Source organism: Choloepus didactylus, chromosome 5, assembly GCF_015220235.1.
Source record: "Choloepus didactylus isolate mChoDid1 chromosome 5, mChoDid1.pri, whole genome shotgun sequence".
NCBI lineage: Eukaryota > Metazoa > Chordata > Mammalia > Pilosa > Megalonychidae > Choloepus > Choloepus didactylus.
Window position 1 is genome coordinate 93,412,827 of NC_051311.1, and position 27,197 is coordinate 93,440,023.

At 38.8% G+C, this 27,197-nt stretch overlaps 1 pseudogene; it reads right to left on the bottom strand.

Moving 5' to 3' along the window:
- Positions 1 to 1,133: 1,133 nt before the first annotated feature.
- Positions 1,134 to 2,600, bottom strand: LOC119535379 (annotated as a pseudogene).
- Between the last annotated feature and the right edge of the window lie 24,597 nt (positions 2,601 to 27,197).

Genomic DNA, 27,197 nt, shown 5'->3' on the forward strand with positions numbered 1-27,197 from the left:
CTGAGAACAGTATGCTGATTTAAGACAATGTTTGTTTTGCGTTGAAGTTCATTTAAAAGTAAAATTGGGAGTTAATAAATGCAGTTTACCTCTCAACAACTTATTAATAATATGTTGAATGTGTCACTTATGTGGGCAGCAGTAGAATACTAAAGAAAATTAATGGTACTGTTTTCAAAGCAGAACAGTCAACATTGCTGCCTTTAAGAATACCATAAGTGGTAAGAAACTGTAAAATATCACATACTATTAAAAAGGCAGTTCAAAGAATAGAATTGTGGCAGATGTATATTAACTGTTGTTTCTTTGCCACATGTTGTATTTGAAAATTTGAACAGCAAATTTCAAATAAAACATTCTACGACTGACAGTGTTAAACTGGAGGGTTTTTTTTTGTTTTGTTTTGTTTTTCCCAAGTCATATATATTTCTGTGGTAATTTTGTACTTACTATAACATAAAATTTTAATTACAACTGTTAGATTTGGGAGGAGTGGAAATGAATTTTGTAAAACTTCCTGACATTTCAGATTTTGTTATGTTTCTTAGAACTTGAAAAAAAAAATAATACATATACAGAAGGAGCCTTTGATCACCAAACTGCTATGACATCATTAATATTTGTTTTTGAATACAGAAAACTGATTGTGGCCTGGAATATTAAAATTCATTGTCAGGATTGTGGTGGTGGTATTGTCATTGTTTTACAAAGTAAAAGAATACCTTATTAATTTATTTTGTCAGTTTTGCTGTATTTTATATTTATATATCAAGAAAAAGAAAAGACTTGGAATTACTCCTGTGGTTTAGTTAATAAGCCTGTTCAGTGACTATTATACATGAGACTAACCAGTGTGAGAGCCAGAGCTGAGACTGTCTTGTTGATCACAGTTATGCCAGCACCTAGTGCTGTGCCTAGAAGCTAAGTTTATATTTGTTGAATAAATACTTAAATATTTATTTTTAAGGGATAATCTAACCTATATTAGGGAAAACAGTTATATTAGGGAAGCACAATTATATGTAGAACAATGGACATTTGAGGAAAAAAATGCTTGGTTAACCAAATGTTTCTTCAAGCATAATTCTAATAATATTTATTTCTTTGTAAACACAGGCTTGTTTTGTTTTTACTCATTCATATTCCTGCTTAGAGACTATTAAAAAGCAGAACATTAAATGCATATCAGGAGTAAAACTTTCATCTGTGTAGATAATTGTATCCTGAGCCATGTTTTCTAACTGGCTATCCAGAATGCTCTGATCTCATGTATCTACGTTGGTTATAAATGTTCATGACAGGGTGGAATCTGCTGGACAGTACTGACATTCACATCCATGTGTGTGGTGGGATAAGGAGCATACATGATCTGCTGGAAGAGTAGCACAGAGCTTCCAAGTTGAATACTTTAGCAGGCTTTGTACAAAGAGTCCTGACTCCTATTTCAATGTTGATTCTGTTTCACATCATCAGGGGTTTTTCTCTCTGCTGGACTCAAAAAAAGGCATAATGCTTCCACTGTCTTATATACTTTCTTTGTACAGCTCCCTACTGCTGCAGAACAGCCAGAGGGCTGTGAGCTGATGGCATGGAGAAGGAAGCCTTCATGACAACTGTCACCAATACCATCATCCAGTATTATCAGCTATATTGATTTCTTTCAGAAACACTGTGATTTTCATGGATGAAAGCAGTTCCATTAGAGGAGTGACTTCCCCAGTAAGCACTGGAAGAATACTCTGACCCTGATTTCCATTCCCTCTACTCCTAAAACAATCTTCTGGACACTTTCTTGCCTTTTCTTATATGTCCATTTCCTTCCTTTCATGTGTAAATCTGTGAACACTCAGTGCACTGCAAGACAGAAGCTCAGTTCTTTCTATGGAAGTATAATTGATAATCCATGTGTATTCCTATCACCCATTCCCTTTTCTGTTGAAGATTGATGAAACAATAATTACTCCTTTTTCAGACAAGACAAAATTTTTTACATCTATAGCCCCATTCTCTGCATGTTGAAGTATTTCCCCATTTAAGGTGTGGTTAGCAAGAAAAGTTACTTCTCCATCGCTGAGAAATACCTGTTCTGTGCCTTACTCTAGGACTAAGAATTGTCCCAGTAAGCAAAGATAGCTGCTAGTAAATGTGATTCACCACTTAAAGCAATCTCTGTCTTGGCAATAGCTGGAGAATGGTGGCGGACAGAATAACGGTATCACTGCATACAAATTGTCTCATTATCAGAGTGCTCCAGAGAAACACGTGAAGTCATCCACTTTGGCGAGGAAAAGCCATATATGTAAATACGGCTGAAAAAAATGATTCAAAACAAATGATCTTTTATCTACATATTTTATGTACATGTGGTACATAAGGTTGTCAAACATTAGCCATTTGAGTCTTTTGTGGGAAACCAGGGTCCAAACTGAGTGAAACGGTGGCTTGCCACTTCTGCTCGCCAATTCCACTCGCACCGCCACCGCGAGCCTCGTGGCAGCTGTGGGCGCAGAGACCTCAACCGCTGCTCCGCCCTGGCCCCGCCCCATGATGGTGTATTTTAACAAATGATGTTGCTGCAGGAATTCAGCGTGAAGGATCATGGCCAAAAATAGTATAGTTAGGCATCCTCATATTATCTGATTGGAACAGCTGTTCATAGGTTTTAAATTAATCAGAGACTGTTAATTCAAGTGCACTTCCAAACTTACTTTAAGCTTAGAATTGGCTCTTTTAATGAATCTCCCTTCAGACTTCAAAATATACCAATATGATTGGTACCTTTTTCATTTGTGGTATCACTTAAAACACTAATTCTCGACCTTCTGCCTGGCCTGCACAAAGGGTACCCCAAGTGTGATAGCAATGGTTCACGATATTACTTATCTCCTGGGGCAGCTGGAGGTGGGCTGGAGGGCCTAGGAGATGGTGCAAGTATACTTTCTAGAAAAGACTCCCCATGTGATTTGGAAAATCCCCCCCCCCCCCCCGCTCCTTGCCACCTGTAGAACAACTGTCTTAAGATCAAGGAATTTTATAGAACATTCCATGACATTTTGATTGTAGCCATGACTGTATTGCTAGCACCTAAAACAGTGCCTGATACATAGAAGAATCTCAATATATTTACCAAATCAGTGAATAAATGCCTTGAGTCAAATAGGACTTGCAACACCTCCAATTTCCAAGTTCTCATTTTACCAAATGAAAAATCTCTGTCTACAGAAGAGCTTAAGAAGCTTGCCGAGGAGCGGGGCAAGATGGCAGACTGGTGAGCTGTAAGTTTTAGCTACTCCTCCAGGAAAGTAGGTAAAAAACCAGGAACTGCGTGGACTGGACACCACAGAGCAATCTGACTTTGGGCATACTTCATACAACACTCATGAAAACGTGGAACTGCTGAGATCAGCGAAATCTGTAAGTTTTTGCGGCCAGGGGACCCGCGCCCCTCCCTGCCAGGCTCAGTCCCGTGGGAGGAGGGGCTGTCAGCTCCGGGAAGGAGAAGGGAGAATTGCAGTGGCTGCTCTTATCGGAAACTCATTCTACTGATTCAAACTCCAACCATAGATAGACTGAGACCAGACACCAGAGACTCTGAGAGCAGCCAGCCCAGCAGAGAGGAGACAGGCATAGAAAAAAAACAACACGAAAAAACTCCAAAATAAAAGCGGAGGATTTTTGGAGTTCTGGTGAACACAGAGGGGGGAAGGGCGGAGCTCAGGCCTTGAGGCGCATATGCAAATCCCGAAGCAAAGCTGATCTCTCTGCCCTGTGCACCTTTCCTTACTGGCCCTGGTTGCTTTGTCTATTAGCATTTCAATAACCCATTAGATCTCTGAGGAGGGCCGTTTTTTTTGTTTTTTTTGTTTTTTTTTTTTAAATCCTTTTTGCTTTTTCTAAAACAATTACTCTAAGAAGCTCAATACAGAAAGCTTCAAAGAATTGCAATTTGGGCACGGCAAGTCAAGAGCAGAACTAAGAGAGCTCTGAGACAAAAGGCAATAATCCAGTGGCTGAGAAAATTCACTAAACAACACAACTTCCCAAGAAAAGGGGGGTGTCCGCTCACAGCCACCATCCTGGTGGACAGGAAACACTCCTGCCCATCGCCAGCCCCATAGCCCAGAACTGCCCCAGACAACCCAGTGTGACGGAAGTGCTTCAAATAACAGGCACACACCACAAAACTGGGCGTGGACATTAGCCTTCCCTGCAACCTCAGCTGAATGTCCCAGAGCTGGGAAGGTGGAGCAGTGTGAATTAACAAAGCCCCATTCAGCCATCATTTGAGCAGACTGGGAGCCTCCCTACACAGCCCAGCAGCCCAGAACTGCCCTGGGGGGATGGCACTCACCTGTGACATAGCACAGTCATCCCTCAACAGAGGACCCGGGGTGCACGGCCTGGAAGAGGGGCCCACTTGCAAGTCTCAGGAGCCATACGCCAATACCAAAGACTTGTGGGTCAGTGGCAGAGACAAACTGTGGCAGGACTGAACTGAAGGATTAGACTATTGCAGCAGCTTTAAAACTCTAGGATCATCAGGGAGATTTGATTGTTAGGGCCACCCCCCCTCCCCGACTGCCCAGAAACACGCCCCACATACAGGGCAGGCAACACCAACTACACACGCAGGCTTGGTACACCAATTGGGCCCCACAAGACTCACTCCCCCACTCACCAAAAAGGCTAAGCAGGGGAGATCTGGCTTGTGGAGAACAGGTGGCTCGTGGACGCCACCTGCTGGTTAGTTAGAGAAAGTGTACTCCACGAAGCTCTAGATCTGATAAATTAGAGATAAGGACTTCAACTGGTCTACAAACCCTAAAAGAACCCTATCAAGTTCAGCAAATGCCACGAGGCCAAAAACAACAGAAAATTATAAAGCATATGAAAAAACCAGACGATATGGATAACCCAAGCCCAAGCACCCAAATCAAAAGACCAGAAGAGACACAGCACCTAGAGCAGCTACTCAAAGAACTAAAGATGAACAATGAGACCATAGTACGGGATATGAAGGAAATCAAGAAGACCCTAGAAGAGCATAAAGAAGACATTGCAAGACTAAATAAAAAAATGGATGATCTTATGGAAATTAAAGAAACTGTTGACCAAATTAAAAAGATTCTGGACACTCATAGTACAAGACTAGAGGAAGTTGAACAACGAATCAGTGACCTGGAAGATGACAGAATGGAAAATGAAAGCATAAAAGAAAGAATGGGGAAAAAAATTGAAAAACTCGAAATGGACCTCAGGGATATGATAGATAATATGAAACGTCCGAATATAAGACTCATTGGTGTCCCAGAAGGGGAAGAAAAGGGTAAAGGTCTAGGAAGAGTATTCAAAGAAATTGTTGGGGAAAACTTCCCAAATCTTCTAAACAATATAAATACACAAATCATAAATGCTCAGCGAACTCCAAATAGAATAAATCCAAAAAAACCCACTCCGAGACATATACTGATCACACTGTCAAACATAGAAGAGAAGGAGCAAGTTCTGAAAGCAGCAAGAGAAAAGCAATTCACCACATACAAAGGAAACAGCATAAGACTAAGTAGTGACTACTCAGCAGCCACCATGGAGGCAAGAAGGCAGTGGCACGATATATTTAAAATTCTGAGTGAGAAAAATTTCCAGCCAAGAATACTTTATCCAGCAAAGCTCTCCTTCAAATTTGAGGGAGAGCTTAAATTTTTCACAGACAAAGAAATGCTGAGAGAATTTGCTAACAAGAGACCTGCCCTACTGGAGATACTAAAGGGAGCCCTACAGACAGAGAAACAAAGACAGGACAGAGAGACTTGGAGAAAGGTTCAGTACTAAAGAGATTCGGTATGGGTACAATAAAGGATATTAATAGAGAGAGGGAAAAATATGGCAAACATAATCAAAAGGATAAGATGGCCGATTCAAGAAATGCCTTCACGGTTTTAACGTTGAATGTAAATGGATTAAACTCCCCAATTAAAAGATATAGATTCGCAGAATGGATCAAAAAGAATGAACCATCAATATGTTGCATACAAGAGACTCATCTTAGACACAGGGACACAAAGAAACTGAAAGTGAAAGGATGGAAAAAAATATTCCATGCAAGCTACAGCCAAAAGAAAGCAGGTGTAGCAATATTAATCTCAGATAAAATAGACTTCAAATGCAGGGATGTTTTGAGAGACAAAGAAGGCCACTACATACTAATAAAAGGGGCAATTCAGCAAGAAGAAATAACAATCGTAAATGTCTATGCACCCAATCAATGTGCCACAAAATACATGAAAGAAACACTGGCAAAACTAAAGGAAGCAATTGATGTTTCCACAATAATTGTGGGAGACTTCAACACATCACTCTCTCCTATAGATAGATCAACCAGACAGAAGACCAATAAGGAAATTGAAAACCTAAACAATCTGATAAATGAATTAGATTTAACAGACATCTACAGGACATTACATCCCAAATCACCAGGATACACATACTTTTCTAGTGCTCACGGAACTTTCTCCAGAATAGATCATATGCTGGGACATAAAACAAGCCTCAATAAATTTAAAAAGATTGAAATTATTCAAAGCACATTCTCTGACCACAATGGAATACAATTAGAAGTCAATAACCATCAGAGACTTAGAAAATTCACAAATACCTGGAGGTTAAACAACACACTCCTAAACAATCAGTGGGTTAAAGAAGAAATAGCAAGAGAAATTGCTAAATATATAGAGACGAATGAAAATGAGAACACAACATACCAAAACCTATGGGATGCAGCAAAAGCAGTGCTAAGGGGGAAATTTATAGCACTAAACGCATATATTAAAAAGGAAGAAAGAGCCAAAATCAAAGAACTAATGGATCAACTGAAGAAGCTACAAAATGAACAGCAAACCAATCCTAAACCAAGTACAAGAAAAGAAATAACAAGGATTAAAGCAGAAATAAATGACATAGAGAACAAAAAAACAATAGAAAGGATAAATATCACCAAAAGTTGGTTCTTTGAGAAGATCAACAAGATTGACAATCCCCTAGCTAGACTGACAAAATCAAAAAGAGAGAAGACCCATATAAACAAAATAATGAATGAAAAAGGTGACATAACTGCAGATCCTGAAGAAATTAAAAAAATTATAAGAGGATATTATGAACAACTGTATGGCAACAAACTGGATAATGTAGAAGAAATGGACAATTTCCTGGAAACATATGAACAACCTAGACTGACCAGAGAAGAAATAGAAGACCTCAACCAACCCATCACAAGCAAAGAGATCCAATCAGTCATCAAAAATCTTCCCACAAATAAATGCCCAGGGCCAGATGGCTTCACAGGGGAATTCTACCAAACTTTCCAGAAAGAACTGACACCAATCCTACTCAAACTCTTTCAAAACATTGAAAAAAATGGAACACTACCTAACTCATTTTATGAAGCTAACATCAATCTAATACCAAAACCAGGCAAAGATGCTACAAAAAAGGAAAACTACCGGCCAATCTCCCTAATGAATATAGATGCAAAAATCCTCAACAAAATACTTGCAAATCGAATCCAAAGACACATTAAAAAAATCATACACCATGACCAAGTGGGGTTCATTCCAGGCATGCAAGGATGGTTCAACATAAGAAAAACAATCAATGTATTACAACACATTAAAAACTCGAAAGGGAAAAATCAATTGATCATCTCAATAGATGCTGAAAAAGCATTTGACAAAATCCAACATCCGTTTTTGATAAAAACACTTCAAAAGGTAGGAATTGAAGGAAACTTCCTCAACATGATAAAGAGCATATATGAAAAACCCACAGCCAGCATAGTACTCAATGGTGAGAGACTGAAAGCCTTCCCTCTAAGATCAGGAACAAGACAAGGATGCCCGCTGTCACCGCTGTTATTCAACATTGTGCTGGAAGTGCTAGCCAGGGCAATCCGGCAAGACAAAGAAATAAAAGGCATCCAAATTGGAAAAGAAGAAGTAAAACTGTCATTGTTTGCAGATGATATGATCTTACATCTAGAAAACCCTGAGAAATCGACGATACACCTACTAGAGCTAATAAACAAATTTAGCAAAGTAGCGGGATACAAGATTAATGCACATAAGTCAGTAATGTTTCTATATGCTAGAAATGAACAAACTGAAGAGACACTCAAGAAAAAGATACCATTTTCAATAGCAACTAAAAAAATCAAGTACCTAGGAATAAACTTAACCAAAGATGTAAAAGACCTATACAAAGAAAACTACATAACTCTACTAAAAGAAATAGAAGGGGACCTTAAAAGATGGAAAAATATTCCATGTTCATGGATAGGAAGGCTAAATGTCATTAAGATGTCAATTCTACCCAAACTCATCTACAGATTCAATGCAATCCCAATGAAAATTCCAACAACCTACTTTGCAGACTTGGAAAAGCTAGTTATCAAATTTATTTGGAAAGGGAAGATGCCTCGAATTGCTAAAGACACTCTAAAAAAGAAAAACGAAGTGGGAGGACTTACACTCCCTGACTTTGAAGCTTATTGTAAAGCCACAGTTGCCAAAACAGCATGGTACTGGCACAAAGATAGACATATAGATCAATGGAATCGAATTGAGAATTCAGAGATAGACCCTCAGATCTATGGCCAACTGATCTTTGATAAGGCCCCCAAAGTCACCGAACTGAGTCATAATGGTCTTTTCAACAAATGGGGCTGGGAGAGTTGGATATCCATATCCAAAAGAATGAAAGAGGACCCCTACCTCACCCCCTACACAAAAATTAACTCAAAATGGACCAAAGATCTCAATATAAAAGAAAGTACCATAAAACTCCTAGAAGATAATGTAGGAAAACATCTTCAAGACCTTGTATTAGGAGGCCACTTCCTAGACTTTACACCCAAAGCACAAGCAACAAAAGAGAAAATAGATAAATGGGAACTCCTCAAGCTTAGAAGTTTCTGCACCTCAAAGGAATTTCTCAAAAAGGTAAAGAGGCAGCCAACTCAATGGGAAAAAATTTTTGGAAACCATGTATCTGACAAAAGACTGATATCTTGCATATACAAAGAAATCCTACAACTCAATGACAATAGTACAGACAGCCCAATTATAAAATGGGCAAAAGATATGAAAAGACAGTTCTCTGAAGAGGAAATACAAATGGCCAAGAAACACATGAAAAAATGTTCAGCTTCACTAGCTATTAGAGAGATGCAAATTAAGACCACAATGAGATACCATCTAACACCGGTTAGAATGGCTGCCATTAAACAAACAGGAAACTACAAATGCTGGAGGGGATGTGGAGAAATTGGAACTCTTATTCATTGTTGGTGGGACTGTATAATGGTTCAGCCACTCTGGAAGTCAGTCTGGCAGTTCCTTAGAAAACTAGATATAGAGTTACCATTCGATCCAGTGATTGCACTTCTCGGTATATACCCGGAAGATTGGAAAGCAGTGACACGAACAGATATCTGCACACCAATGTTCATAGCAGCATTATTCACAATTGCCAAGAGATGGAAACAACCCAAATGTCCTTCAACAGATGAGTGGATAAATAAAACGTGGTATATACACACGATGGAATACTACGCGGCAGTAAGAAGGAACGATCTCGTGAAACATATGACAACATGGATGAACCTTGAAGACATAATGCTGAGCGAAATAAGCCAGGCACAAAAAGAGAAATATTATATGCTACCACTAATGTGAACTTTGAAAAATGTAAAACAAATGGTTTATAATGTAGAATGTAGGGGAACTAGCAGTAGAGAGCAATTAAGGAAGGGGGAACAATAATCCAAGAAGAACAGATAAGCTATGTAACGTTCTGGGGATGCCCAGAAATGACTATGGTCTGTTAATTTCTGATGGATGTAGTAGGAACAAGTTCACTGAAATGTTGCTATATTATGTAACTTTCTTGGGGTAAAGTAGGAACATGTTGGAAGTTAAGCAGTTATCTTAGGTTAGTTGTCTTTTTCTTACTCCCTTGTTATGGTCTCTTTGAAATGTTCTTTTATTGTATGTTTGTTTTCTTTTTAACTTTTTTTTTCATACAGTTGATTTAAAAAAGAAGGGAAAGTTAAAAAAAAAAAAAAAAGAAAAAAGACAAACAAGTAAAAAAAAAAAAAAAAAAATGTAATGCCCCCTTGAGGAGCCTGTGGAGAATGCAGGGGTATTCGCCTACCCCACCTCCATGGTTGCTAACATGACCACAGACATAGGGGACTGGTGGTTTGATGGGTTGAGCCCTCTACCATAAGTTTTACCCTTGGGAAGACGGTTGCTGCAAAGGAGAGGCTAGGCCTCCCTGTATTTGTGCCTAAGAGTCTCCTCCTGAATGCCTCTTTGTTGCTCAGATGTGGCCCTGTCTCTCTGGCTAAGCCAACTTGAAAGGTGAAATCACTGCCCTCCCCTCTATGTGGGATCAGACACCCAGGGAAGTGAATCTCCCTGGCAACGTGGAATATGACTCCCGGGGAGGAATGTAGACCCGGCATCGTGGGATGGAGAACATCTTCTTGACCAAAAGGGGGATGTGAAAGGAAATGAAATAAGCTTCAGTGGCAGAGAGATTCCAAAACGAGCCGAGAGATCACTCTGGTGGGCACTCTTACACACACTTTAGACAACCTTTTTTAGGTTCTAAAGAATTGGGGTAGCTGGTGGTGGATACCTGAAACTTTTAAACTACAACCCAGAACCCATGAATCTCGAAGACAGTTGTATAAAAATGTAGCTTATGAGGGGTGACAGTGGGATTGGGAATGCCATAAGGACCAAACTCCACTTTGTCTAGTTTATGGATGGATGTGTAGAAAAGTAGGGGAAGCAAACAAACAGATAAAGGTACCCAGTGTTCTTTTTTACTTCAATTGCTCTTTTTCACTCTAATTATTATTCTTGTTATTTTTGTGTGTGTGCTAATGAAGGTGTCAGGGATTGATTTAGGTGATGAATGTACAACTATGTAATGGTACTGTAAACAATCGAAAGTACAATTTGTTTTGTATGACTGCGTGGTATGTGAATATATCTCAATAAAATGATGATTAAAAAAAAAAAAAAAAAAGAAGCTTGCCGAGTTCAAATTCTGTAAGGCAAGCCCCAAGTTGGAAACTCTGATGAAGGTAAATTTGAGTTCCCCAGGAGAAGCCAGCTGGCTGAAGTAGAAATAAAAATTCTTTCTAAGTGCTGAAATCCACAATTCTCCTTTTAAGGCCTCCAACTGATTGGATGAGGAGAGGCCTCTCATTGCAGAAGGCAATCTCCTTTCTTGATTGTTGATACAATGTTGACTAATGGATTAAAGCCACAAAATAACCTTACAGTAACAATCCGGCCAGTACTTGCCTGATCACCATAACCTGGCCAAGTTGACCTAGAAATTAACCATTACACCCATGTTAGAAAACCTCGAGTTTTTTTCTGACATATATATAAACAAACAAACAAAAGCTCATGTACCTAGACTCTAGATCAACATGTAGATTGTTTCTCTACCTTGCCAGCCCTTTTTTTCCTCCAAGACAGCTCTCATTTATGGTTCAAAATCCTGCTCAAGTGTCCCTGCATCTGCTGTTTGAATCCCTACCTAAATCCCATACTCTGCACTCTTGACACTAACTTTTACATCTCTATCCTCTATCTGGGTCATGTATACTCTTATCCTTGTATGTATCATGGATTATCCTAATTATGAGTAAATACTGTCTCTGGATTCCTAATTCCTTCAAAGCAGAAACCCTATGTGTTTATTCATCTTTCTATGGAATTAGAACAGAATATATGCTTAATAATTTTTAACATAAAAAAAAAGAAGTTTGCCCAAGGTTGCACAACTAGTTAGTGATAGAACCAAAGCTGTCAGTATTTGCTTTGCAGATATTCTGTAATAGTATCATTGTATAAGTATTTAAAACCTTTTGACTTGTCAAAATACTTAGTCGTAGGGAAAATATTTTGAGGGAAGCAAAGATATTAATAAATTGTCCATATTTATCGGTCAGATGAGGTCATATATAAATTAATAAATCTTGGCAATAAGTGAGAATTCATCTAGACACCTCCCTATTCAACTACCTGTGGTGTGGCCTACTGGAATGAACATGTGCTTTGGAGTCAGACTTGTTTTACAATCTTGGGCAGATTAACCTCTGTGAGTTTGGTTACTCTCAGCTCTAAATTACTGATAGTATTACCTATCTTACAGGGATGTTAGGATTAATGAGATAACATGTAAACTGCCTAACCCAGGAGCTGACTTGTATTGGTTGCGCAGGAAGATTGGTTTTCTATTCCCTTTCCAACATGAAAAACAATTGTACAAAAGTAATGGCCTAGGACAATTAAAAAAATCCCAAACTAAACCGTTCATACTACATAAAATACCATGTGCATCCCTGTCAAATAATGAAATAAATTAAGAATCAGGCTTTATATAAATTCTCATACATGAAGAATTATTTTACAAGAAGTCAACGTCTAATTCCTTTTCTTCCTAAGCAGGTGAAATGAAATATGGAAAGGAAGTTTTCTCATTCTTTCATGAGCCTACAGTTTTTATATTATATGAAATTATAAACAATTTCACAAAATTCTCAGATGTATATCCCATTCATATCTCTTCATTATTAGATCTGTGTCTCATTATATGTGGATACCCTCACTAACAACACCCTAGAGGCTTTTTAGTCTTCTGCCTGGTATCAATTTACAACCCGAGGTTGTCTGCTCGTGGTTCATACTCTCAGTTACTGGAGAACATCTGACTTGATTTTCTAAAAATTATGCTTATCAAGATATTTAATGGAACCTCTAAGTCCTTTTTGATAATGTTTTTATTAGTCTTGTCCATTCGTAAGTTTCCTTCGATGACTCTTCCAAACCTCCCTTATCCTCAAGCTGCTAATGTCTTTCATCCTATAACTATCAGCATTTTTCCCTCTCACTTTACTGAAAAGATAAAAGTCATTAAGCATAATAAATTCTACCACCTTCTCTCGTTTTCTGCTCTATGGAAGAGATGTTTCTTATATTTGAGGCCAAGTCAGCAGTGCTCAGGGTTCTATCCCTGCCCACCTATATGATGCTTTCTCATTTTTCCCTCTGCTTCATCTTTTATCTTTTCCTTTCCGGGTTTTATGTTATCAACCATTTAGATTTCAATGAGAAGTGCTTGAATCTATAGTTTGAAAGACCTTTTTAAGGTTTATAGATTGGATGGAACCACTGGGTACTAGATGGCTCTTTAAGGGCTTTCCACATTCTCAGTCCTCATTTAGACAAAGCAGGGAGTAGTTTTTCGCATGTTCGCTAAGGTTTTTTGGACTAAGCTTTTGTTGGATCATTTCTTTCAATCTGAGCATAGCTGCATGGGTCAGAGATTGGTGCCCAGACCTAAAGCAAACATTTTAAGGGGCTGTGAGTAGCCTGTGGGATCAGTAGCACAAGAGCTTTGCTCAACAGAGGCACTCTGTCCTGGATGGTGACTCTCTCTTAGTGCAGTGTCAGAAGACAGAGTTGACAGAAAAGCAGAGACCCAGAAAAAGCCATGAATTAAGAAGAGCCATAAAGAAGAGTTTGTATAGTGGAGAAGGGAGAAGAAATTGACAGAAACTGTCCAAAACTGGCACAGGCAGAGAATCTGCGCCATTGGATCATTAGAGCTGGTCTCAGACTCCAGTGACCTCATCACATGCTCTGAATAGTGATGCCAGATGGCCCTATTTATCCTTGGGATAAACCCTTATTCCCTGAAGTAACCAAAAGTTTGTCAACCTGAACAAGTCTCACACAAATTGGCTATTCAGTCCAAATCGTTTTTCTTTTCTAAGGGGGTCTTCCTGTGGTCTTTTAACTCCTGTCTATTTAAATGTAGTACTTAGCTATCTACACAATTCTTAATATACTTACAGAAAATCTAAAAAGCTATGTAGTTGTAATTTCTAAAGTTATTCCAGTGACTTTCTGGCTTTAAATTTGAAGGCAAATTTCCCCTAAGAGGATATCAATTACCAATATCTTCAAATGTTGATAAGCTGTTACATCTTAAGTCCCACTAATTCACAGTTCAACATCATAAATACTACATACTCAAATTTCCAATCCTTCACAGCAGGTAACAAAGTTATTAGGAAAATTGGACTACCACAACCAAAGATGTTACAGAGTACCCACAACTCTGATATGGAAAAAAAGATCAGGGAGCAGTTTTCTTTAAAGAAAAATTCTTTAAAAACAACATAGAAATAGAAGTAATTTAAAATGTTTAAGACACATTAAATGCATGTGACTCCACATTGCCCTTTAGTACACAATGTATTATAGGTTATAAAAACTGTCCCCCATCCCACCCTATGGAATGTTAAATTGATATCCACAATAGTCAAAGCCTCCTGTAATTCAATACCACACTATTTTCTGGTTGTAACAAAAATAAACAACCAGCAAATGATTTCACCTTTAAAAATAAAGTGTTTACACTTTAAAAATGGGATGAGGTGGGATTCCAATCTCCTTCTTAAAAACTACTAAAAAGCTTACATTTACAAAAGAATTTATAGCAATATTTCTCTGGATCGTACAAGAAGGGAGATATAGGGACCACTGATAAGATATGATGAATATTAATCAGTCTTGGCTTCTTTCCCTCCTGCTTCATGAGAGGAAGCATTCTCCTCATTTTTAGTTTCTACAGTTTTTGTAGGTAAGTCTTCCTTAGTTTCTTGGTTAGCCACTTTTGCTTGTTTTCCCTTTCCTCCCCTTCTGATGGCACTTTTTTTGTCTGAAGATTTTTCCTTTCCTGCTGTCTTTTTTGGCTTCGTTTCCACTTTTGGAGGAGCAGGTTTAGCTCACAACCTCGCCAACCTCCTCTTGCACTCCTCCTTGCCTGCGCCTTTGGCCGAGCTGACCTGCCTCTTGGGCATCTTGGCAGCTGAAGGGCACCCGGCCGCAGGCGCTGAGAGCCTTCGCAGAGCTGGGCTGCTGGGTGCTGCTGCTGCTCCTGCAGCCGCGGAGCTGGGGACCCACAGGAGGGCGTTGGAAGAACCTGATGGAACTGGGTCTGCAGTTTAACTGCAGACCAAATACTTCAAATTCAATTTTATTCAGGTTTTCTTTCATCCATTCCACAACTATTTTGTTTCTGTATTATGTGCCAGCACTAAGCTGGGTTATAGGGAAATACATTTTAAAATGTGTAGTGTTTCCCTTCATTCAACTTGGGGTCTAAGAGATGATACAGTCATGCAAATACATTACAGTTTGTGACAGTATCCCTATAATGGAGTTTCCAGCCAAAGCTTCACACCTGAGCAGTTTAGCATGACTGGAGAAAAGGAAGTGTATAGGCAAAGAGTGGATGATAAAGCTGGGAGACGACTGTGGAGCCAAAGTTTGAATTTTATCTTGGTGAGTATTAAACTGAGGTGTCACATTCTTCATTAGGATACATAGTAAACAACTCAAGACAGAATTTTTTTTTGACTTAAATTTTTAATACACATTAAGATCTCTATCTCTATGCTAGATACTGTATGTAATTTTTTCAACTGACATGGCACAATTTTATATCCAAAAACATATATACTTAAATTGACTTCAGTTTCTTTCTAGAAATTTGGATGATAAAGTTAACATAATTATTTGCAAAGTGAAACCATGTTTTTAAAAAGATAGAGAATAACTCTCCACTGTGATATAGATGGTGGCCTTTGCAGTCAGGCAAACCTGGGATTTTCAAAGCAGCATGTGTGTGACCTTGGTCAAGGTACTTAACCTCTCTAATCCTTATTGTTAAACGAGGTTGAGGGCAGCAAATGCTGGCACCTGATGGGGTTCTTAAACTCATGGGGTATTAAATTAGAGAATGTCTGTATGATGGGCATGAATTTGCTCCATGACACTCCTATGCAATAAAAACATGAGTATATTTGTTTCAAATCATATGAGATCTTGCCTTAAGCACCTACTCGGAAATGTATCAAGAATTCAGTCTGCTATGTTTTTAGGACCATCTATTGTTGATACAAAAACCCAGGGCCTTCAGTTAGTGTCTAGAAAATGAAGAAGCAACCTGGTTCTTATTCTCTAGCAACAGCTGTTCTGTCCCCTCCTCCTGTGTCTGGGCATGGATGCTCCAGCCAGCTTGGGGCTACTCCCTCCAGAGGTCATCCTTAGTGACCCCAGGCAGTCTCAGAATCCTCACCTTTTCTTCAAGGCCTCAGATCTCATACCTTGCACCTCATCCGCCTCCACACGTACTTCACAGCCACGCTCCCTGGGACACAGCCTGAACATTATCTTGGGAAGAGCCACTCTCCCGGCACCTTCCTCCTCTTCTCAATTCCTCAGACTCCTAAACTAAAGCCTGGCTGAGGAGGTGACTTCTGGAATCTAACAACTTCTGTTTTCATCCCGGAAACTCCAAAGGCATTAATACCGCTTGAGGTGAGGGAATTCAAGCTCAAAATATGATCGTTTGATTATCTTAGAATTAGGGGGAAGGGGGGCCCCAGGGCAGACTCCAGTTCTAGATCTGTTCTTTTAGTCTCTTCTGAGTCTCTTTCAGCGGCAAATATTCCAAATTATCCTGCTACTTAGGTAAAGTGCTTAGTTCAGTACCTGGCATATAGTAATCCCACAACTATTAATATAATTGTTATCATTAGCATTCCTTTGGACAGTAAGCAAGGATACAAGGTGATCTCGGTAAATTAAAGAAATTATCCAACTGAGAAATGAACTGGAGAAACAAGCTGTCTAAAGAAATAAATCCAAATTGTTAAAGGGATGAAAATAAGGTTTTGGGAAAAAGCACTTGGATTATTCAGTATGGAAATGAAAACAAATGGAAGGCTTACATTTGTCTTTAAGCATGTGACAACTTACAGCAAAAGCCCTGATCAGTCGATACCCAGGGATTTAGGGCAATGGATAGTAACTTAAATGGCATCATGAGATTTTGGCTAGTGGCAAAAAAAGAAATATCAAGCATTTACTGAACACGGTGTGGATTTGCCAAGCCTGGAGATGCCTTAGGCAGTTTTAGAGTTTATCTGCTCGGAAGCAAGGACGAGTTTAGTTGATACACTGGGTTCCTACTCAACTTTATGATTGTACATATGCTTTTGTCACTGAGTGGATGACCATGAAAATTATATTTTCGCTTTTACAATGGTTTTACATATGTATTTATCTCAACTGAATAGGCAATGAGGTATGGTGTAGAAGGAGACTACTCTGAGCATCAGGAACATGTGTTTGCATCCTGGCTTTCAATCTGATTTTCTGGATAAACTTGAGTAGCCATTTATCCTCTATTTGGATAAAGAAGAGGGAATTGAATTAAAATTACTTGATCTGTTCCATTCAGCTTTAACATTCTGAACCTTTGTTGTCTTCTTCACATTTTCTTTCTCTACTGCTCATTATTGAGAATCCTTTTATCCTCGGGAAGTAATTGTAAGTTGTAATTTTCTAATGTAAATATTTAACTTACACGTATTTAGTTTCAAAAAATAAAAGGTATTCTTGTGGAAGAATTTAGCTTTTTCACTATTCTTACAGAAGATCTATTTTAGTCAGTTCTAATTTGAGGGAAGTTATTTTTCATGGGACAGATGATTTAGAACAGACCTTTTATTTCTTACCATGGCCCATCTCTTTAGAAAATTAGGTTTCATCCTGTTCCCAAGTGAGCTTTTATTTGTGTGGGGTTGGTGGGATTAAGCAATCACACTTTTAAACAGAGCCTTGGTGTTCAGACAAAGACATGTGGAGACACGGAAGTTTCCCTGGCTTGGTAAATTATACAGGGAAACCACTCCCAGGCATTGGAAGCCTGAAGGCGGGCACCAGGCTGGGAGAAGGCCAAAGCTTTGCGTGCCTGAAGGCAGGCACCAATTTAGATAAGGGTAAAGTCCCTGGGCTCCTTCCGTGCTCCCGTCTCCTGCTCCTGCTGTCTCCATCTAGCCCCAAAGACATTGTCCCTTGAGATCAAAGACATGCAATCACACCTTATGGCTTTAGAAAAAATGTACCCTCCCTGAAATACCTGAAAACAGTCATGTAGGAAACTACCTTGTATGCTATAAAAACCTGTAGGAATAAGTAGAATGAAACTTCCCTTTGCATGAACACAGAGACGGGGTCGGCTCCCTTCTTTCACAAAGACACTCTTTAGTTTCAGGTTTTCCTAATTCCTTGCAATCAGTCTGTCTTAATTCAGCCATTTCACCTTCTGACCATAGAGTTAATTAGACTGAATTTCATTAGTAGGCCCTTATTTTAAAACTCTTCTCACATTGATCTTCCACCGGTATTTAAATTGTAGTTCTTGATTGCAATTCTTTCTTTTTTTTTTTCTTTTGCTAGATGTGATTTTTAACATCATTTTATTGAGATATATTCACACACCTTACACTCCATCCAAAGTATACAATCAGTGGTTCACAGTATCATCACATATTTGTGTACTCATCACCATGGTCATTTTTAGAACATTTGCATTACTCCAGAAAAAGAAATAAAAAGAAAAAAGAAGACCCCAAACATCCCATACCTCTTACCCCTCCCTCTTATTGACCACTAGTATTGCTTTCTACCCAATTTTAAGAGTTTCAATAGAGGTAGGTTAACTAAGTGTGGTATTGTCAGAGATAGATACAAACATCAGTGGAACAGAACAAAACATCCAGAAGTAGATATGCACAAACATGGGCAACTGATTTTTTTTTAATGATAGTTATACAATCATTATCAAAGGTCAAGGCTGGATTACAGTTCAACAACTTCAGTTATTTCCTTCTGGCTATTCTAAAATACTAGAAACAAAAAAGAAATATCTGTATAATAAATCAGTAGTCACAGTCATTTGTTAAATCCTAATTTCTCAGTTACACCTCCTCCCTCTCATTTGATCTTTCTCTCAATATTCAGGGCTCTCTGGGCAATGACCATTTTAACTTCTTCATGCTGGAAAGGGGTGTTGACTTTATGGGGTATAGGAATGAAACTGGTTAATGTTTTTGAAGAAACTGGTATCTCTGGGTCTCAGGGCTTATCTTGCATAGGATCAATCTGGAGGCCTTAAGTTTCTGAAAAAATAAACTTACTAAGAAAAACTTTTACAGAGACTTAGATAGAACCCAGGGCACTCCTTAGAGTTTTCAGGAATACTGTTGGTTGGGGCCTGGCATATTATGGTAGTTTGCAATATCTGGCTAAAGCTTGCATAAGAGTAACCTCCAGTCGAGGAACCTAAGATGGTGGCTCAGTGAGACAGAGGAAGAAACACCTCCATGGAAAACACTAGATAAAAAACCAGAAAGCGACCCAGAACACCACTTCCAGAGTAGCACCAGCCGGACAAGTTCTGCTAAAGCCACAGGGAACGTGCGTTTGGTGAAACCAGGAGTCTGCATTCTGAAACGAGTGAGTGAGTTGGCTGAGTCCCTCAGCCACGCTGCGGTGTAGGGAAACAGTGGGTTGGCGTTTAAAAAAAAAAAAAAAAAAAAGAAGCCTGGGAACAGCTGTAGACAGGATGGGAGTGGTCTGGACTAACGCCTCGGTGTCTGGGGTGGAGGATACCCCTTTCCACACCCACTGCTGATTGTCTCGGGTCCAGGGGAGCAAAGGGGAGATGCAAGACTTGCAGCCATCTCCCCAGCAGGCGGGGCTACTCCTGCCCGGGGCTGAACACACAGCACAGACCCGAGACAAGAAACCCAGCCTGACAGGGAGTCTTTCCCGCGGCACCGCTCACACGACACAATATCGGCCGTGGACAGTGGCCTTGAATACACCCATGGCTGATTGTCCCGGAGCTGGGAGAGCAGAGCTGTGCGGAAAGGGGGAAGGTAACGCGTCCCATTCAACTGTCTTTGAAGCGGGCTGGGAACGCCCCTACACAGCCCGGCGGCCCAGGGCTTCCCTGGAGGCCGATGCTCACTTGTGACGTGGCACGGCCCTCCCCCCCTCAGCAGAGGTCCTGGAAAAGCACAGCAGGGAGGGGGGAACCGCTCGGAAATCCCAGGGAACCTATGCCAATACCAAGGACTTTTGTGTCAGTGGCAGAGAACAGCCTTAAATCTCCGGGAATACCTGGGAGGTTTGATTATTAAACCTGCCCTTCCTCCCTAACCACTCAGGCACACACCCCTCATTGAGGGCAGACAGCACCAACAACACACCCAAATTAAGTGCACCAATTGGACCCCAAAAGAATCAGATCCCCACATACCACAAAGATGGGGAGAACTGACTTGAGGGGAAAAAGTGACTCACGGACGCCATCTGCTGGTTAGTTAGAGAAAGTGTATGTCACCAAGCTGCAATTCTAACAAATTAAAGATCAAGTAAAGCAAATGCCAAGAGGCCAAAAACAACAGAAAATCTTAAAGCATATGATAAAACCAGACAACATGGAGAACCCGAACCCAAACACTCAAATCAAAAGATCTGAAGACACACAGTTCCTGGCAGAATTAATCAAGGAACTACAGACAGGCAATGAGAGCATGGCATGGGATATAAAAGACTTGAAGAAGAGCATGGCACAGAATATAAAAGACATAAAGAAGACCCTAGAAGAGCATGAAGAAGATATTGCAAGAGTAAATAAAAAAATAGAAGATCTTATGGAAATTAAAGAAACTGTAGGCCAAATTAAAAAGACTCTGGATACTCATAATACAAGATTAGAGGAAGTTGAACAACAACTCAGCCTCCTCAAGGAGCACAGAAAAGAAAATGAAAGAACAAAAGAAAGAATGGAGAAAAAAATTGAAAAAATTGAATTGGATCTCAGGGATACGATAGATAAAATAAAACGTCCAAATTTAAGACTCATTGGTGTCCCAGAAGGGGAAGAGAAGGGTAAAGGTCTAGAAAGAGTATTCAAAGAAATTGTTGGGGAAAACTTCCCCAACCTTCTACACAATATAAACACACAAAGCATAAATGCCCAGCGAACTCCAAATAGAATAAATCCAAATAAACCCACCCCAAGACATATTCTGATCAGACTGTCAAATACTGAAGAGAAGGAGCAAGTTCTGAAAGCAGCAAGAGAAAAGCAATTCACCACATACAAAGGAAACAACATAAGACTAAGTTGTGACTACTCAGCGGCCACCATGGAGGCGAGAAGGCAGTGGCATGACATATTTAAAATTCTGAGAGAGAAAAATTTCCAACCAAGAATACTTTATCCAGCAAAACTCTCCTTCAAATTTGAGGGAGAACTTAAATTTTTCACAGACAAACAAATGCTGAGAGAGTTTGCTAGTAAAAGACCTGCCCTACTTCAGATACTAATGCGAGCCCTACCTACAGAGAAACAAAGAAATGAGAGAGAGATATAGAGACTTTTAACAGCCATATATAGAATATTACATCCCAGGTCACTGGGACACATGTTCTTCACTAGTGATCACGGATCTTTCTCCAGAATGGACTGTATGCGGGGACATAAAAACAAGCCTCAATAAAATAAAAAATAAAAAAAATGAATTTGTTCAAAGCACATTCTCTGACCACAGTGGAATACAAATAGAAGTCAATAACCATCAGAGATTTGAAGAATTCACAAACACCTGAAGGATAAAAATGAGGGGGAGATGAAAACATTCCCGGATAATCAAAAGCTGAGGGACTTCATCACCAGTAGATCAGTCCTATAAGAAATGCTAAAGGGAGTTGAGCAGGCTGAAAGGAAGGGACACTAAACAATTGACTGAAACCACATGAAGAAATAAAGATTTCCAGCAAAGATCACATGGTAAATATAAAGACCAATACTACTGTATTGTTAATTTATAACACCACTATTTACTTCCTACATGATATAAAATATGTAAACTGTAATGATAAATTGGTGGTTTTGGACTCAATGTAAAATATGTAATTTTTGACAAGAACTACATAAAGGTGGGGGAATGGAGGAGTATAGGAACACAGTTTACATGTCCTATTGAAGTTAAGTTGGTATCAAAGAAAAACAAGATTGTTATAGATTTAAGAGGTTAAATTTAAGCCCCATGGTAGACACAAAGAAAGTATCAGAGAATATGACCAAAGAGATGAAAAGTAGAGTAGGGTTTCCAAGAAGTGGGGGAAAGGGCAATGGGGAGTTAAGAAATGAGAGTAGGGTTTTTGTCTGGGGTGAAGGGAAACTAGAAATGGATGGTCAGAAGGTGATAGCATTGCAACATTCTAAATGTGATTAATCCCACTAAGGGAATGCTAGGGAGGGGTGGAACAGGAAGATTTAGGTTATATATATCTTTCCACAATTGAAAAAAAAAAATAAGACAGTCTAAGTAGATGAAAATTAAATGCCAAGGATGATCCTGGATGGGATCTGAGGTCAGAGGAGAGGAGGCTCAAAGGGACACAGATGGGACACAAGAAAAAAAAAAAAAAGGAACTATAGAATGTAAGCTTTATATCAATGTTGAATTTCTTGAACTTCTTAGCTGCATTTAATGAGATTGCGTAAAATAATGTTCTTGTCCATGGGAAAGGTATATGTGAATTATATTGTTTGTTCAAAGATATGTGCAGCTTGCTCTCATATGTTCAGAGGACAGAGCAATAGATGATGGGTGTTAGGGAGGGAGGGAAAGAAAGAGACAGTGGTGTGACAGGATCTTAAAGGTGATGGATCGGGGTATCAGGGGAGGGGGTTCGGGGTATGATGGAGTTCTATGTATGGGGTTTGTACTGTTTTTGCAACTATTCCTGTAAGATTGAACTTATTTCAAAATAAAATTTATTATAAAAGAAACAGATTGGGGTGATGAATGCACAACTATATGATGGTACTTGGAACAGTTGATTGTACACCATGGGATTGTATGGTATGTGAATATATCTCAATAAAACTGAATTAAATTAAAAAAAAAAAAAAAAAAGAGTAACCTCCAGAATGACATCTTGACTCTATTTGAAATCTCTTAGCCACTGAAACTCTATTTTGTTCTATTTCTTTTTTCCCTTTTGGTCAAGAAGGCTTTCTCAATCCCACAATGCCAGGGCCAGGATCACCCTGGAAGTCATGTCCCATGTTGCCAGGGAGACTTACACCCCTGGGAGTTATGTCGCATACAGGAGGGAGTGTGGTGAGTTTATTGGCAGTTCTTTCTTTTTCTTTAATCCCATATTCTAAACAGGTGTAGCCCATGATTGATACAGGATCCATGGCTGGTTTCCATTTTTTCCCTCTGTTCTCCTGTCCCTACCAAGTATTAGACTACAATTGCCATTTTGCCAGATAATGACCCTCTCCTGCACTTGGCTGTGTGTATTGTTTAGTTTGACTTTCTGTTTCCAGATTACTTTTTCCATCCTCTTTAAAAATCTTACTAAAAGGCTAAGTAGGCACCTAACGTCTACGTAGCTAGGTTATAAGGTGCTCTTCCAAGATATTCTGTATCTTACCATTTTTATTTGTTCCAAAACATGTAGTGTAGGTCTTTGAACACAGGTGCTCACTGAGGAGATGATAAAGGGAGAATAGTAGAGGGAGACCAAAAGATTCTAAGAGTGTGATGTTTTTATGGTGTATTCAACCCTGGCTGCTTGTTAGAATGAACTGAGTGCTTAAAGAGAAATATATTTTTACCTTTGCCTCACCCCCAGAGATTCTGATTCAATTACGTAGTCTGTGAAGAGGATTTTTATACCCCCCCAAGTTACTGTCATTATCAAAATATTGATCTACATTATCAAAAACATTTTGGCAGTGATGAAGATATTGTCAATGGATATGAAGATTGAGGAGGCAAGAACAAATGTATCTGCTATGTTGACAACTTCAGTTCTATGCTCTAAATAATGTAGCAGTGTTTGCTATTTTTATGGTATTTCTTATATGCAGTCCTTGTTGAGCTTTATTGTATACTGACACTCCATGTAAGTAATACTTACATGTCTTAAGGGTTCAAAGACAGATGATATTCTCAGACTGAATATGACAGATGAGTAGTGTCAATGACATTTCACCCCTCTCTATTCCCTTGAGGGCTTGCCCAGGTACACAGTTACAGCAGGCCTTTCAGGAATTTGTGTTTCAAGAGGCAAGTTGTGCTTGGTTTGAATTATGTGCTCCAATTTAGACATGATCTTAATCTTAATCTGCGTCCATGTGGGTGTTATCCATTGTAAATATAATCTCTTGAAGATGTTATTTGGTTAAGGTGTGGCCCAAATGAGGGTGAGGCTTAATCTGGATTACTGGAGTCCTTTATAACTAGAAGAAATTCAGACGTAGTCAGAGAAAGCCACAGGGAGGAGCCAGAAGTCAACAGAACAGGGAGGAGATGGGAAAGTCCACCATAATGTGAAGGAAGGCAGGGATTCAAGCCAAAGAACCCCCAGAATCATTGGCAGGAAGCTGTGCTTTGCTGATGCTTTAATTTTGGACTTCTTCTAGCCACAAACTCCTGAGACAATAAATTCTCATTGTTTAAACCAACCCATTGTGTGGTATTTGTCATAGCAGCCTGGTTAAGCAGAATTTAAAGAGGAAAGAGTAGCAATTTGTTGCAGAAATTGAACTTCTAATAGAGGCATTTAGTCGCTATTAACTTTTCATCTAAATGCTGTTTTAGTTTTATCCCACAAATTTTCATATGATTTGGTTTCATTTTTATTCAGTTCAAAATACTTTCTAGTTTCTCTTTTGGTTTCTTCTTCAAACAGTTGCTTATAAGTGTGTTGTTTAGTTCCTGAATATGACAATTTTTGTGTTGTTAATTTAATTCCATTGTGGTCAGAGAACACCTGTTGCATTATTTAAATCATTTTACATTTATTGAAACTTGTTTTATGGCCATGCATATGACCTATCTTCGTAAATGATCCATGTAAACTTAAAAGAAGGTGTGTCCTGCTCTTTTGGGGTGGGGTGTTGTATAAATGTCAATCAGGTTTAGTTGGTTGACAGTGTTGCTCAAGTTTTCCATATACTCACTAATTATCTGTCTGTTTTTCCATCAATTATTGGGAGAAAGGGTGTTGAAATCTCCATCTGTAATTATGGATTTGCCTATTTCTCTTTTCAATCCCATCAGTTTTTGCTTTAATTATTTTGAAGCTCTGTTATTAGTGCATAAACATTTAGGATTTTTATAACCTCTTGTTGAATCAATCTCTTTGTCATTATGAAATGCTCCTCTTTATCCCTAGTAATATTCTCTGTTCTAAAATCTACCTGTCTAATATTAAAGTAGCCATGACAGATTTCTTTTGATTAGTGTTAGCATGGTATATATTTTTCCATACTCTACTTTAACCAGCTTGGGTTTATATATTTAAAGTGAGTTTTTGTAGGCACCATATAGTAGGGTCTTGCTTTTTATCCAGTCTCTTAATCTCTGTCTTTAATTGGAATGTTTAGACCATTGACATACAATGTGATTATCGATATAGTTGGGTTTGAGTCTACAATGCTGCTATTTGTTTTCTGTTTGTACCGTCAGTGCTTTATTCCATTTTTCATTTTTCCTGCCTTCTTTTGGATTGAGTATTTTTTATTATTCCTTAGTATTTGCCATAAGGTTTATAGTATATATGTGAAACTTACTACTATTTATCTTCAAATGATATTATACCACTTCAAATATAGTATAGGAATCTTACAACAATATACTTTCATATCTTCTGAAGTGGGGTCCCTTTCCCTTAATCCCAAAACATCTGCAAAGCAACAGTGTTGTGTAAACAGCATTAGGCCACGAGGAGGGGGGAGTGAGACTGGGCCTGTACCAGTTAAAGGAAGCAAAACTTTACCATTTAGGGGAGGCAAAGCTGCGGTTGCACGCATCAGCCAAGCGTAACCCTTTTAACAATAACTGCTCCAGGTCCAAGTGAAACTTTTTGTAACCCTTTTATGATCAATTACTGCTCCAGTTCCAAGTGAAACTCTTTGTGTAATTGTTTTTTGTGATCAAGAGCTAAACTGCCAACTCTGCTTCTGTTAGAATAGCTTGCTTGCTTGCGTTTCTAGGATATGGTTTTTGTCTGTATAAGGCACCAGCGCACACAGGTGGGGGCTGCTTGCTGAACTCTCTGCGTGGAGTGAGAGACAGCAGCCGCCTGCTAGCCGGGTAATAAAGGCTCTTTAAATTCTGTTTGGCTGTCTCGGACTTCAACTCGCGGGCACCGTAACACTTCCCCCGAGGCTTTGCACTATATATTTTACTTCTATATGTGTTCTAAATCCCATAAAACATTTTAATTATTTTAACTTTAAATGATTGGTTATCTTTTAAAGAGAGTTAAATAATAAAAAGAATGTCTTTATATTTACCAACATGATTACTGTTTCTGGTCTGTTTTCATTCCTTTCTTTAGTTTCAGATTTCTAATATCCTTTCCCTTTTGTTTAAAGGGCTTTCTCTAACATCTATTTTAGTGCAGGTTTTCTGGTGACAAATTCTTTAAGCATTGTATGTCTGAAAAAGTCTTCAATCTATCTTTAGTTTTGAAAGATATTTTTACTGAATAAAGACATAAGTAGGCAGTGATTTTTTTTCAGTACTTTAAGGATGTTGCTTCACTGTCATCTAATTTGCTGATAAGAAATCTGCTGTCATTCCTCTGTATATAATATCTTTTGTTTCTGACTGATTTCAAGATTTTCTCTTTATAACTGGTTTAAGGAATCTGATTATGAATTACCTTGGTGTAGTTTTCTTCATGTTTTCTGTGCTTGGAGTTCATTAAGATTCTTGGATCTATGGGTTTATAGTTTTTATCAACTTTGATTTTCATTAAAATGTAGGCCATTATTTCTTTAAATATATTTTCTGTCTACCATCTCCTTCAGGGACTCCAAATACCTGCATACTAGGCTGCTTAAAGTTTTCCCACAGCTCACTGATGCTCTCGTTCATTTTTTTTTCAGCCTTTTATCTCTTTCTGTGTCATTCTGTTAGCCTAAATTTCTATCTATGTTTTCAAGTTTGCTATACTTTTTTTCCTGAAATGTCTAATCTGCTATTAATCCCATCCAGTGTATTTTCCATCTCAGACATTGTAGTTTTGTCTCTAGAATTTCAGTTTGGGTCTTTTTTTTTTTTTTTTTTTTTTTTTTTTTAATGTCTTCCATGTCTCTATTTAACCTGTTCAATCTTTTCTCTTGTTCCTTGAACATACAGAATAGTTGCTATA